The sequence below is a fragment of the Nicotiana sylvestris genome, chromosome 4, assembly GCF_000393655.2.
Source record: "Nicotiana sylvestris chromosome 4, ASM39365v2, whole genome shotgun sequence".
Classification (NCBI taxonomy): Eukaryota; Viridiplantae; Streptophyta; class Magnoliopsida; order Solanales; family Solanaceae; genus Nicotiana; species Nicotiana sylvestris.
In genome coordinates, this window is record NC_091060.1 from 97,633,217 (window position 1) to 97,644,174 (window position 10,958).

Sequence of the window (10,958 nt, forward strand, 5' to 3'; positions counted from 1 at the left end):
GCAAAACATAAGAATTAGAAGAAAGAGGAAAAATGCTCGAGGCTAAAAGAAACATACTTAAAGCAGTTATCACCAGCCGTATGAACCACTCGACCGCCATGACAGAGCCAAGAGCGTGGCGACAATGGCTCTTACGCCTTGCTCAGGCATATTTAGTTAATTGTTTTGGGTCTGGTCTCCAAATCGGGTTACTACTCGAGCTCAGTTTGACCCTCAAGTTTTCAAATTTCAAGCTGGCGACAGTGGCTCTTATGCCTTAGGTCGATGCGACCTTTTATGTGTATGTCCCTAAGGCTCATTAGGCTGGCGACAATGGCTCTTACGCCCTTGGTCGATGCGACCATTTATGTAGGCTTTATTTTCCTCTCATTAAGGACTTTTGAAGTAATTTTTGCCTGACTCGTCGTCGGTTCGGGAAGAACCTCGATTTTAAGTAACATGCGACGATGTTCGAGCACCTCGGGAGATTTGGCTCGGAGGCTGAGTAGCTCGAATACTGTGATTTAGAACTGACATGGTCGAAGCTCTTTTGCCTATGCCGAGGGTAGCATGTTTAACCAGTTCTTTCCGAAGTAGATTCGGAGTAATTGAAGACCTGTGTGGGCTGGCGACAATGGCTCTTATGCCTTGTAGCGACGGTTGGGTGTCCTCGAGTCACATTAGTTTGGCTGGTAAAGCCGTGTGACCGGAGTCACTTGTGTTTGGCTGGAGCTTTTAAGTCTCGAGTGAAATAGTTTCGGCATTTATATCGAGGGTATTCCTTTTTAGGGGTCTTACAAGTTCGATATATAGCTGAAACTTTAAGATCGGGTTTATGCCTTTAGTAAGGTCTTACAAGTTTTTCATGTCGTTGAGGTTTTACAAGTTTTTCATGTCGTTGAGGTCTTACAGTTTTTTCATGTCGTTGAGGTCTTACAGTTTTTCATGTCGTTGAGGTCTTACAGATATAGTTGTTGCTTTATGTAGGCCTTACGAGACTGAGTCTGCCCGCTCGGGGTCGTACGACCTCGGGTTTTGATAAGTCGATGGAGGTGGCACTTGACGGCAGTCCTCGAGTCGTTGAGTGATTTTTGACTCGGGAGCCACTATTTGCACTTTGTATTGCCTCGTCGAGGGCTTACGATTTTGGAGATCCCGACCCTGAGGTCGTGCATTTTTGGAGATGTAGGTGTCAGTCCCCGAGTGTTCGGGGCACTTTTGGCCTTGGAGATGTTTCATGCTTTTCATGTTGCCTTGTTGAGGGCTTATGACTTTGGAGTTCCGACCCTGAGGTCATGTGGGTATCTAATTGTTGACGCTAGTCTCCGAGTATTCGGGACGTCTTTGATGGAGGAATTATTTTAGTGAAAATGCTGAATTTCCTTTGGAGTATGAGATGCTTTGACAAAAGATATCCTTTGATTGCTTGACACAAGTATACATAGCTTCGTTGTTGGGGGACCGACTATATAGGCACGGTTTGTTCGACCGTTTGGCCTAATACATCATTTTACTAATGGGACCATGGGGGGGATGCCCTCCAGTATTCGGGGTTGATTGCAAAAGAAGCCTGGAATACTTGTTGAGAGTTCCTTAGGTAGCATGTGGACATTGCCTCGTTAAAAACGTTGCCGATAAAAACCCTTGCCGGGATAAAAAAACTCGGTGGAAGGAAAAGAGTGCAACGGTTGCTTTAAAACCTTAAGGTATTCGAGCTGGGTTAGTTCTTTGACTGCTTTGATCGGGTGCCTGCATGAGGGTTAGTGTAAAATATAAAATGAAATGGGAGATGGCTATACCTCAATGGCGATGGCGCTTTCGAACCTTGGAGATGGTCTCGCGGTTGCTATTTTTTTTTTGTCGATTTATCTCTTAGTCCCTCTACCGGAGGGGATTTCGGTGCTTCGGTTAGTGCCTGCCATCTTAAAAGATCATGTGGATGATATGTTGCGGCTCGTCTGCCTTGTCCCTTTTGGCCGTTTCCTTTTCTCGAGATCGATTTTTGGCTCGGTCGCTGAGGAATTCCCAAAGATGGCCATTGTCGAGTAACCGGGCCACTTCATCCCGGAGCTGCCGGAAATCTTCGGTCCTATGCCCGTGTGTGTTGTGAAATTCGCATACTAAATTGTAGTTTCTTTGCGAAGGATCCGATTGTACAGGTCTGGGCCATCTGGCGTCTTTGATCTTGCTGATGGCGAACACGATGTTCGATACATCGACATTGAAGTTGTATTCTAATAAGCGAGATTCCTTTATTGGCCCCACATTCCTATCAAATTAGGCTCTACTAATGAGTCCCCGAGGATTCTATCCTCGGTCTAACCTTCGATCGTTGCGAGATGGGTTGCGCCTCGGAGCATTCCTTCTGTCTTCGGGTATGGTTGGTATCTTTCTTTGTTTGGCTTTGGCTCCTTCTCCAAGAGCCTGTTTGGATATACTAAGCCCGAGGGGGGCTCCTATCTGGTCATCCTCGACCCTAATTTTTGACTGGTATCGGTTATGAACGTCCGACCAGGTCACGGCGGGATATTCGATTAGATTCTCTTTCAGCTGTCTTGAAGCTACCGAGCTTCGTTTATTCAGGACTTGAGTGAAGGCTTGCACCGCCCAGTCATCAGAGACCGGCGGTAGTTCTATTCATTCCATTTGGAAGCGAGACACGAACTCACGCAACATTTTGTTTCCCTTTGCTTGATATTGAACACACAGATTTCCTCATGTTTCCCTTTATGAAGGACTCTGCCAGCATGGCAAATGAGTCTATGAAGTTGGGAGCTAGGTTGTGATACCACATCATGGCCACCTTCGAGAGTGTTTCCCCGAACTTCTTTAACAAGACGGACTCGATTTCGTCGTCCTTTATGTCGTTGCCTTTTACCGAATAGGTGTAGGCAGTAACGTGTTCGTTGGGGTCTGAGGTCCCATTGTACTTCGGGAGTTCTGGCATTCTGAACTTCTTTGGGATGGGTTTCGGGGCCGCTTCCTCGGGGAACGGCCTTTGTATTAACTTCTTCGAATCCACGCCTTTCAGGACCGGGAGTGCGCCCGAAATTCGGTCGACCCTGGAGTTGTAAGTTTCGACCTTTTTGTTGTTGGCTTCTATCATCTTCTCACCTGACTCGATCCTCCTAGTGAGGTCCTCGAGCATTTTTATGATGGTGGGATAGTTCATCGACCCGTTATTTCTTGATCTCTCTGGTACCTGTTCAGTTGGGGGAGCTGTCCCCGGTGCTACCATGCTGGGAGTTTTATGGTAACTTTGCAGGTGAGCAATAGCTTGTTGTTGTGCCTGCAACATTTTAAAAATAACATGAAGGCTAACCTCACGTTCTTCCCTAGTTGGGGTTTTCTGTGCTTCTTGTTGATCCCCTTGGTGCATGCTCCTATCAGTGTGGGAGATTATGTCGATGCGTTGGGCATCGCCTTAGACCGCGTCCACGGGGATTGGCTCCGGTGCATTCCCAGGGTTTTGTGGCGGCACAACAATACCTGGAACAGCCACACCATTTTCCCCATGGTCCTCAAGATTGTTGTTTTCATCTCCGTTTACCGAGTTAGACATTTTAACCTGAAATCGAAGATCTTGGACAAGAAAAAGCGTGAAAGATAACTTGCGTTATGTAGTAAAACCAGCAAGAAAATAATCACTATTATTTTTAGCCCCACTGTGGGTGCCAAACTATTTACCATGAAAATGGTAATAACAATTAAATTTGTTGATGGGACTCTAAAAATATGTGATCTATTTTTGTGCTAGTTTGTCAAGCAGTTGATGCTAAGTATATGAGATTTAGAGACAAAATAAAGTTATGGGGGGATCTATAACCAAACCGATAGACCAGTTACTCGGGACCTCAGTCTTGTTGATTCTGGGCCTCGAGGTCGATTCCGGGGCTCGTCCACGAGCTATTGAGGATAATCAAGGTAGGACTAACAGCTACGTTAAGATCAATATAGGCTCTTTATGGCCAATGATAGGCAATAAATGATGAGCAAATATGAAGACAATAAATGAAAGAAATAATATCAAGAGAGTGTATGGGAGAGCAAAGAGAATGTTCTTCTATATTTCTTATGGAGCGGATGGAGCAACAACCCGTTACAAAGTGTCAAGGATCCCCTTTATATAGGAGGGGAAATCCAACATAGTACAAAAGCATTAATTACAAAAGTGGGGGGATAGGACAACTAGATAACACCTAGTTCTGTCAGTATTAGCTGCATGCCTAGGGAGCTCTCCAGTCCCATCATTACCGCAGCAAACATTGTCATTAGGTCGGGCGTCAACGAACCTCGAGGGAGGGAGATCGACCACAGCCTCACAGCCTCGAGGTCTCGAGGTCTCGAGGTGATCCCCCGAAATGCCTTAATGACGAGAAGTTAGACCCTTCGATTTTGCTGTGTACAAAATGGTTATCTTCTTGCTACTTGAAACTGCCTAGATTCAAGAAGTAATAAAATCAATAAGCAAATTGATTAGGTATTTGCTACCCTGTTTTAGTAAAACTGCTACATATGTTGTGCTCATCTAGATATCCTGTTATAATACTTTTAAATTGTTTAAAACTGTTTGTTTGAGGCGTGCAATTGTTTGTCTATTTGTGGAGGTACATATGAGCCTTTAATTGCATCTTTATTTGATTGTCCTATCTGGATTTTGTCTGTCGCTTAGTTTTCTCCTTTTAAACAACATAGGCGAGTCTAGAACTTCCTTAAATAGAGGTCCTAAACACCTCCAGGGCCAGAAGTAAGGGACGGGTAATGCACGCATAAGGCATGTACTAGATACCATTAGAGCACTTAGGTAACAATAATTAAGGAGAGGGTAATCGGGTAGTAAAGGATATGATGACTTGTGCGCTAATGCTATGTGTAGCACCCCAATTTGGGGACGATTACCAAGTATAGCACAGAAGTAATCCTATAGGCTAAAAAACCTAGGACTACTTTTACCCCTTGTTTTAAACGTAATATCTATTTGTCTAAATTGTTTTGTTTGCTTATAAGACTAATTCACCTAATTCGAGTTTGGTCGGGACCCACTGTTGTGGACTTCGAGGGGTGCTTAACATCTTCCATTCAAGGTTATTTTGAGCCCTTACCCAATCTCTGGTAATGCAAACCGATTTATGAGTTATTTACTTTAGGTGCCCTAATGCACCTTAAATCAGTTAGGTGGTGACTCGTCAAATTCCATACCCAATTCCCAAAAGGAAATGAGTTGTCCCAAAGAAATGTCGAAACCCGGACTCCGCGAGGAAAAAGGGGGTGCGACAGCATGGCTACTCTACCGGGGATTTTTTAGGCTTTTACCATAATAAACTTGTTTTTGTGAATTAGTCTTAAGCATGCTTTATTCTGTTAATACATATGCACCCTTTCACCTTTCCCCTTATTTGGATTTAATTGCCTATTTCTCAAGCATTCATGATTTTCTTTATTTCCTGAAACTGACTTGTCTCCTTGTTTTCTTTCTTAACTATCTTCCAATTATTTACTGTATTTATCATTTTTAACGTGCAAATACGTGACAACATGCTATTTATTGTTGCATAAATCATGCTCAACATCAAAGTCCACTCGTTCGTAATCAATCCTATAGAAATGCTTGATGAGTGTTTGCGCTCTTCCTATATATCACCCTTAAAATTTAGAAAGGCATATTTGCGGTAAAACTAGTCGATCAGCGGTGCAATCGACAGCTCCGTGACTTTCCCCCTCAAGTTGTCCGCTTGAGGGTACTTGTCGACACCTCTGTAGAAACCTTACTCTAATTAATTGTACATGCATCATGGTCAAACCTAGTCGGGTTAATATGTTGTCCACATAATAACCCTTTAAGACAAGCCTTGTCCAAAAGTCTATCGGGTTTTCCATAATCCTAACGGACGCAACCACGATTGTGTGCATTAATTTTGGAGAAATAAGTGCCAATGTGCTAATCATTGTTGTATAAATAGACGAACCTGGAGGGGGAAGGGCCTAACCATATTTTATTTTACAGAAAATGAGGCACGAAGTTAGCAGGTTCGGCATGGTCAATAACATACCATCACTATTTCTAGATTGGTGGAGGGATCTTCCATCAAGTGACCAAAATCATGTGAAAAGGGTCTTAGGAAATTTGCCTTCTTTGTTGGACCTCCAGCCGAATAAAATGTTAATCGAAGCTGCTACAATGTTCTGGGACAAAGAAAGGGTTGTGTTCCACTTTGGAGACATAGAAATGACCCCTCTCTTGGAAGAAATAGGGGGATTCACTGGGTTACCTTGGGATAGCCCTGGTTTATTAGTACCTAAAAATCGCACCACTAGGGGATTTCTTAAGAGGATGGGGTTAAGAATAATGATGACTTTAAGTGCCTGAAAAGCTCGTACATACCCTTCGACTTCCTCTATGAACGATACGGTCACATCAGGTCTTACTGTATTTTCGACGATGAATTCTCCATCACCTCCTTGGGTTGGATTCACCGTAGGGTCTTTGTGTTAATCGTGTGTTTCTTGGGTATGCTAGTGTTCCCGATCCAAGAAGACAGAATCCATACCAGGCTGGCCATGGTGGCCAAAACTTTGATAGACGGGATCGAGGGGCAGACATATACCATTGTCCCTATGATCATTGCAGATATATACCGGGCCTTGGATCGCTGTCAGAAGGGGTACAGATACTTCGAGGGTTGCAATTTGCTTCTGTATGTTTGGCTGTTAGAACATCTCTAAAAAGGTCAATACCGTCAGGAATTTCCGCGAAGGCCGTGGAATGATCATATAGCCTTCCATCATCCCAAGAAAATTACCTATATCCCAGACATATTTGCTCAACCAAAGGATGTTATAGGATGGGTGTAGTTTTTCAACAATTTGACCGAGGACCAGGTTCAATGGATGTTCGAGTGGTTCCCTACCGACGAGTTTATCATCAGATCCAGGGATGTTCCACAGTTGGTACTGATCAAGTTAAGGGGCATATACCCCTATGCTCCCCCAGGGTTACGAGACAAGCATGCAGGAAGCAGGTCATACCGCGAGTCACTAAAATGAGTCACTTCATAGCCGATTTTCAGGGTGATGCCATTCCATATAAAAATAAAGCACAGCACATGTGGCACTTGAAGATTATTGTGGAAAAGTATACCATCAAGCCGGATCGGTATCACGCCGGTCACATGTACTTTTATCCTTCATCGTTAGATGATAACATAAGGGGAATATTCGAGCCAAGGGTTGGTCCAAGAAACAGGGTCATGGATGAAGTTGCAAAAGCAAAGGTGAAGTATAAAAAATTGTGCAAAAGAGTTCGCTCGTCTAAAGCCGAGCATATGGAGCAACATAAGGCCGATATGGAAATGATCAATAAGTGGAAAGAGAGGGCTATTAAATCCAGCGAAAGGCTGGAATATTTGGAGTACAGTCTGATGGAATTGGAAGGGAAAATGAGGAAGAGAGTCATTGATTGCCAGAACACTGAGGGAAACGAAGCAGGACATTTGGCAAGGGCATTCTTACTGCTGAACCTGTGCGAACTGGGGGATCTGATCGACAAGAGCATCCAGCCTGGAGAAGGTCCTTCAGGGACCAAGTAGATTAGGTTTACTTGCTTTTCAAATGTAATAAGGCCAAGTGCCATTAGTGACTTATCTTATTTAATGTTGTTTTGGGTCGTCTATCTTTACTTTAATGAAATGAGGCAATTATTGGCACTGAATTTCTCCAAATCTATTTGCCGCTAGGCCTACCTTGGGCACAATGAGGCTCCCAAATTTGGACGTGAATTTACATTCCCGCAATATGTGTTTAAATACTGCAAACTTTTCATAATCCTTACTAACTTTTTTACCTTTTATTTTTCTTTATTTTTATTATTATTCATATCCCTTAGGGTTGGTTCGCACATACTGGCATCATCAGCACATCACACCAGATCTAGAGGCCCTCCACCTTCTCCTCCTCTTCCAAGTAATACAAAAAGTAGAGGAAAAGCTCAGATGGATGATTTGAGTGGTATTCAAAAAGAAAACGCTGAGAATGCGGAAACTTCGAATTGTAGGAGTACTCCGACACAAAATGACTTGGTTTTACAAAAGATACTAAAGTTACTAGGAGAAATTGAGCAGGTCTGCAACTTAGCAAACCTCTCCCTCACTCTGAACGTCCCAGGTGTTAACCAACAAAATGCTCAAAACCCAGCACCTCCTCAAAATACGCCAAACCAACGTCCAGAAAATCCTCCCGCACCCCATCAATATGCAGCTACACCTCAAAACCCCAATCCTTTACCGATACCAACTCCTCCACAACACCATCATCAACCAACCCAGTACCCACAAACCACTACCTATCACACTCCTCAAAACACACCACAACCTATTTCCGATCCTCAAAACTCAACCAACGACCACCACTACACCCAAATCCCTGGCACTCACCAAAACAACCCCATATACATGAAATTCGTACCTCACTCCACTCAACCAATCTCCTATACACTAGAATTTGCTGAGAAGGACTTGATCATCAAGAACATGGCCGAGGAACTCAAGAAATTGACAAGTCGAGTTCAGGGTGTTGAAGGAGGTAAAGCGATAGAAGGTCTAAATTATGAGGATCTGTGCATACAACCAGACATGGAATTGTCAGAGGGTTACAAACCTCCTAAGTTCGAAATGTTTGATGGAACAAGTGATCCCAAGGTTCATTTAAGAACTTACTATGACAAGCTTGTGGGGGTCGAAAAAGATGAAAGGATCCAAATGAAGCTCTTCATGAGAAGTCTTATCGGAGATGCCCTGTCTTGGTACATAAGCCAGAACCCTAAGAAGTGGGCCAATTGGGTGAGCATGGAATCAGAATTTATGGACCGATTCAGGTTCAATACAGAGAATGCACCAGATGTCTTCTATATCCAGAACCTAGAGAAAAAGCCAACTGAGACTTTCCGCAAGTGTGCTACTCGGTGGAGGTCAAAAGTAGCCAAGGTTAGACCAGCATTAGAAGAAGAACAAATGAACAAGTTCTTTGTCAGGGCATAGGAACCATAGTATTATGAAAGGCTAATGGTCATTGAGAATCACAAGTTCTCCGATATTATCAAACTCAGAGAAAGGATTGAAGAGGGTATCAAGAACGGGATGGTGACAAATTTTGAGGCACTGTAGGCCACGAACAAAGCATTGCAATCAGGTGGCATATCAAAGAAGAAAGAAGTGGGGGCAGTAATGGTAGCCCAAGGCCCAAAATCTCCGCTCACATACTAAACACCTCCACCTACATACCAAACACCTCCACCCACATACCAACCTTCATCTCCCAGATATTCTCAACCTGACACCGCCTATCACACTTACAACACCCAGCCAGCCTACTATCATTCACCTCCAACTTGTCTAAATTACCAGAAACCCTGACCTAACTTTGATCGCAAACCACCCAAACAATATACCGCTATTGCTAAACCTATCGACCAGTTGTACGAAAGATTGAAGGTCGCTGGTTATGTCACCCTTATTCCTGTTGTGGCAATAGAGAACTCATCTAAATGGGTCAACCCAAACAAAACATGTGCATATCATTCTGGTATGAAAGGGCATACCATTAACGAGTCGTCGAACATTGAAAGATAAAATCCACACATTTATTGATAACAAGGTCATACAAACAAAGGAATCTGCACCCAACATCCGCAACAATCCTATCCCAGATCATCGGGGTGATGGATACATATGATAGACACGGATGAAGAATGGGATCCTAAGGGGTCAATCGAGCTTATTCGGGAAGGCGATGACTTTAAACCCGCAGTCACACCCACTCCTATTGTGGTACAGATACAGTCGTCAATCGAAGTTGAGGTAACCGCATCGGTTACATTTGAGGTAGAGGTAGCTCCACCTACAGCCACACTTGTTCCATTTGAGGTATAAGTGGCCACACCTTTCACAGTGATGGTAGCAACCACACCTCCTTTCAACTCCAATGCCATACCTTGGGATTACGTTGTCGAAACTAGGTGAAAGGGAAAAGCAAAGATGGAAAAATCCGATGCTGCACAAGGAATGACCAGAATGGGAAGGATCTATACACCCGAACATTTGGGAGGATCGAGCAAGGAGGCTGCTACTAAACAACCTGTCATTGAAATGGGACCGGATGATCTTTGGAGGAAAGTACAGGCGAGGGAATACTCTGTCATCGATCACTTTAAACAAGACCCCCACCAGATATCCATCATGTCACTATTGCAAAATTCAGAGGCGCATAAGAATGCTTTGATGAAGGTGTTAAATGAAGCTTATGTGCCCAACAATATCACCTGCGGCAAAATGGCCAACATAGTAGGGCAAGTGTTGGAAAGTCATAAGATCACCTTCCACGAGGATGAATTACCGCATGAAGGGTTAAGTCACAACTGGGCACTGCATATCACAGTACAGTTTGAAGACAAATTCATTGTCAGGGTCTTAATAGATGGGGGTTCAAACCTTAACATTTGTTCGTTGACTACTCTAAAAAGATTGGGTAAAGATTTTCATGAGATACGGGCAGGAAGTATGAATGTGAAAGCCTTTGATGGGTCTCAAATGGCCACTATTGGGGAGATTAACCTTTGCCTGCAGATGGGGCCAACTTGGTTCGTTGTTGAATTCCAAGTGCTTGACATATCAACTACATACAATCTTCTGTTGGGTCGACCTTGGATACATGCTGCTGGGGTTGTGGATTCCACGCTATACCAGGCCGTAAAGTTCGAATGGAACCATCAGGAGGTGATCATTCATGGAGATGGAAGTAACCCCATTTACACCAGTCAAACTATCCCGGTCATCGAGAATAGAAGAAGGCTAGGAGGGGAAACTTATCACTACATTGAACATGTCAATGCAGTTGAGAAAGACATATGGTGGAGTGACAAAGTAGAAAGAATACTATCATGGTCCTGGTATGAATAAGGCAAAGGGCTTGGGAAGAATCTCCAAGGC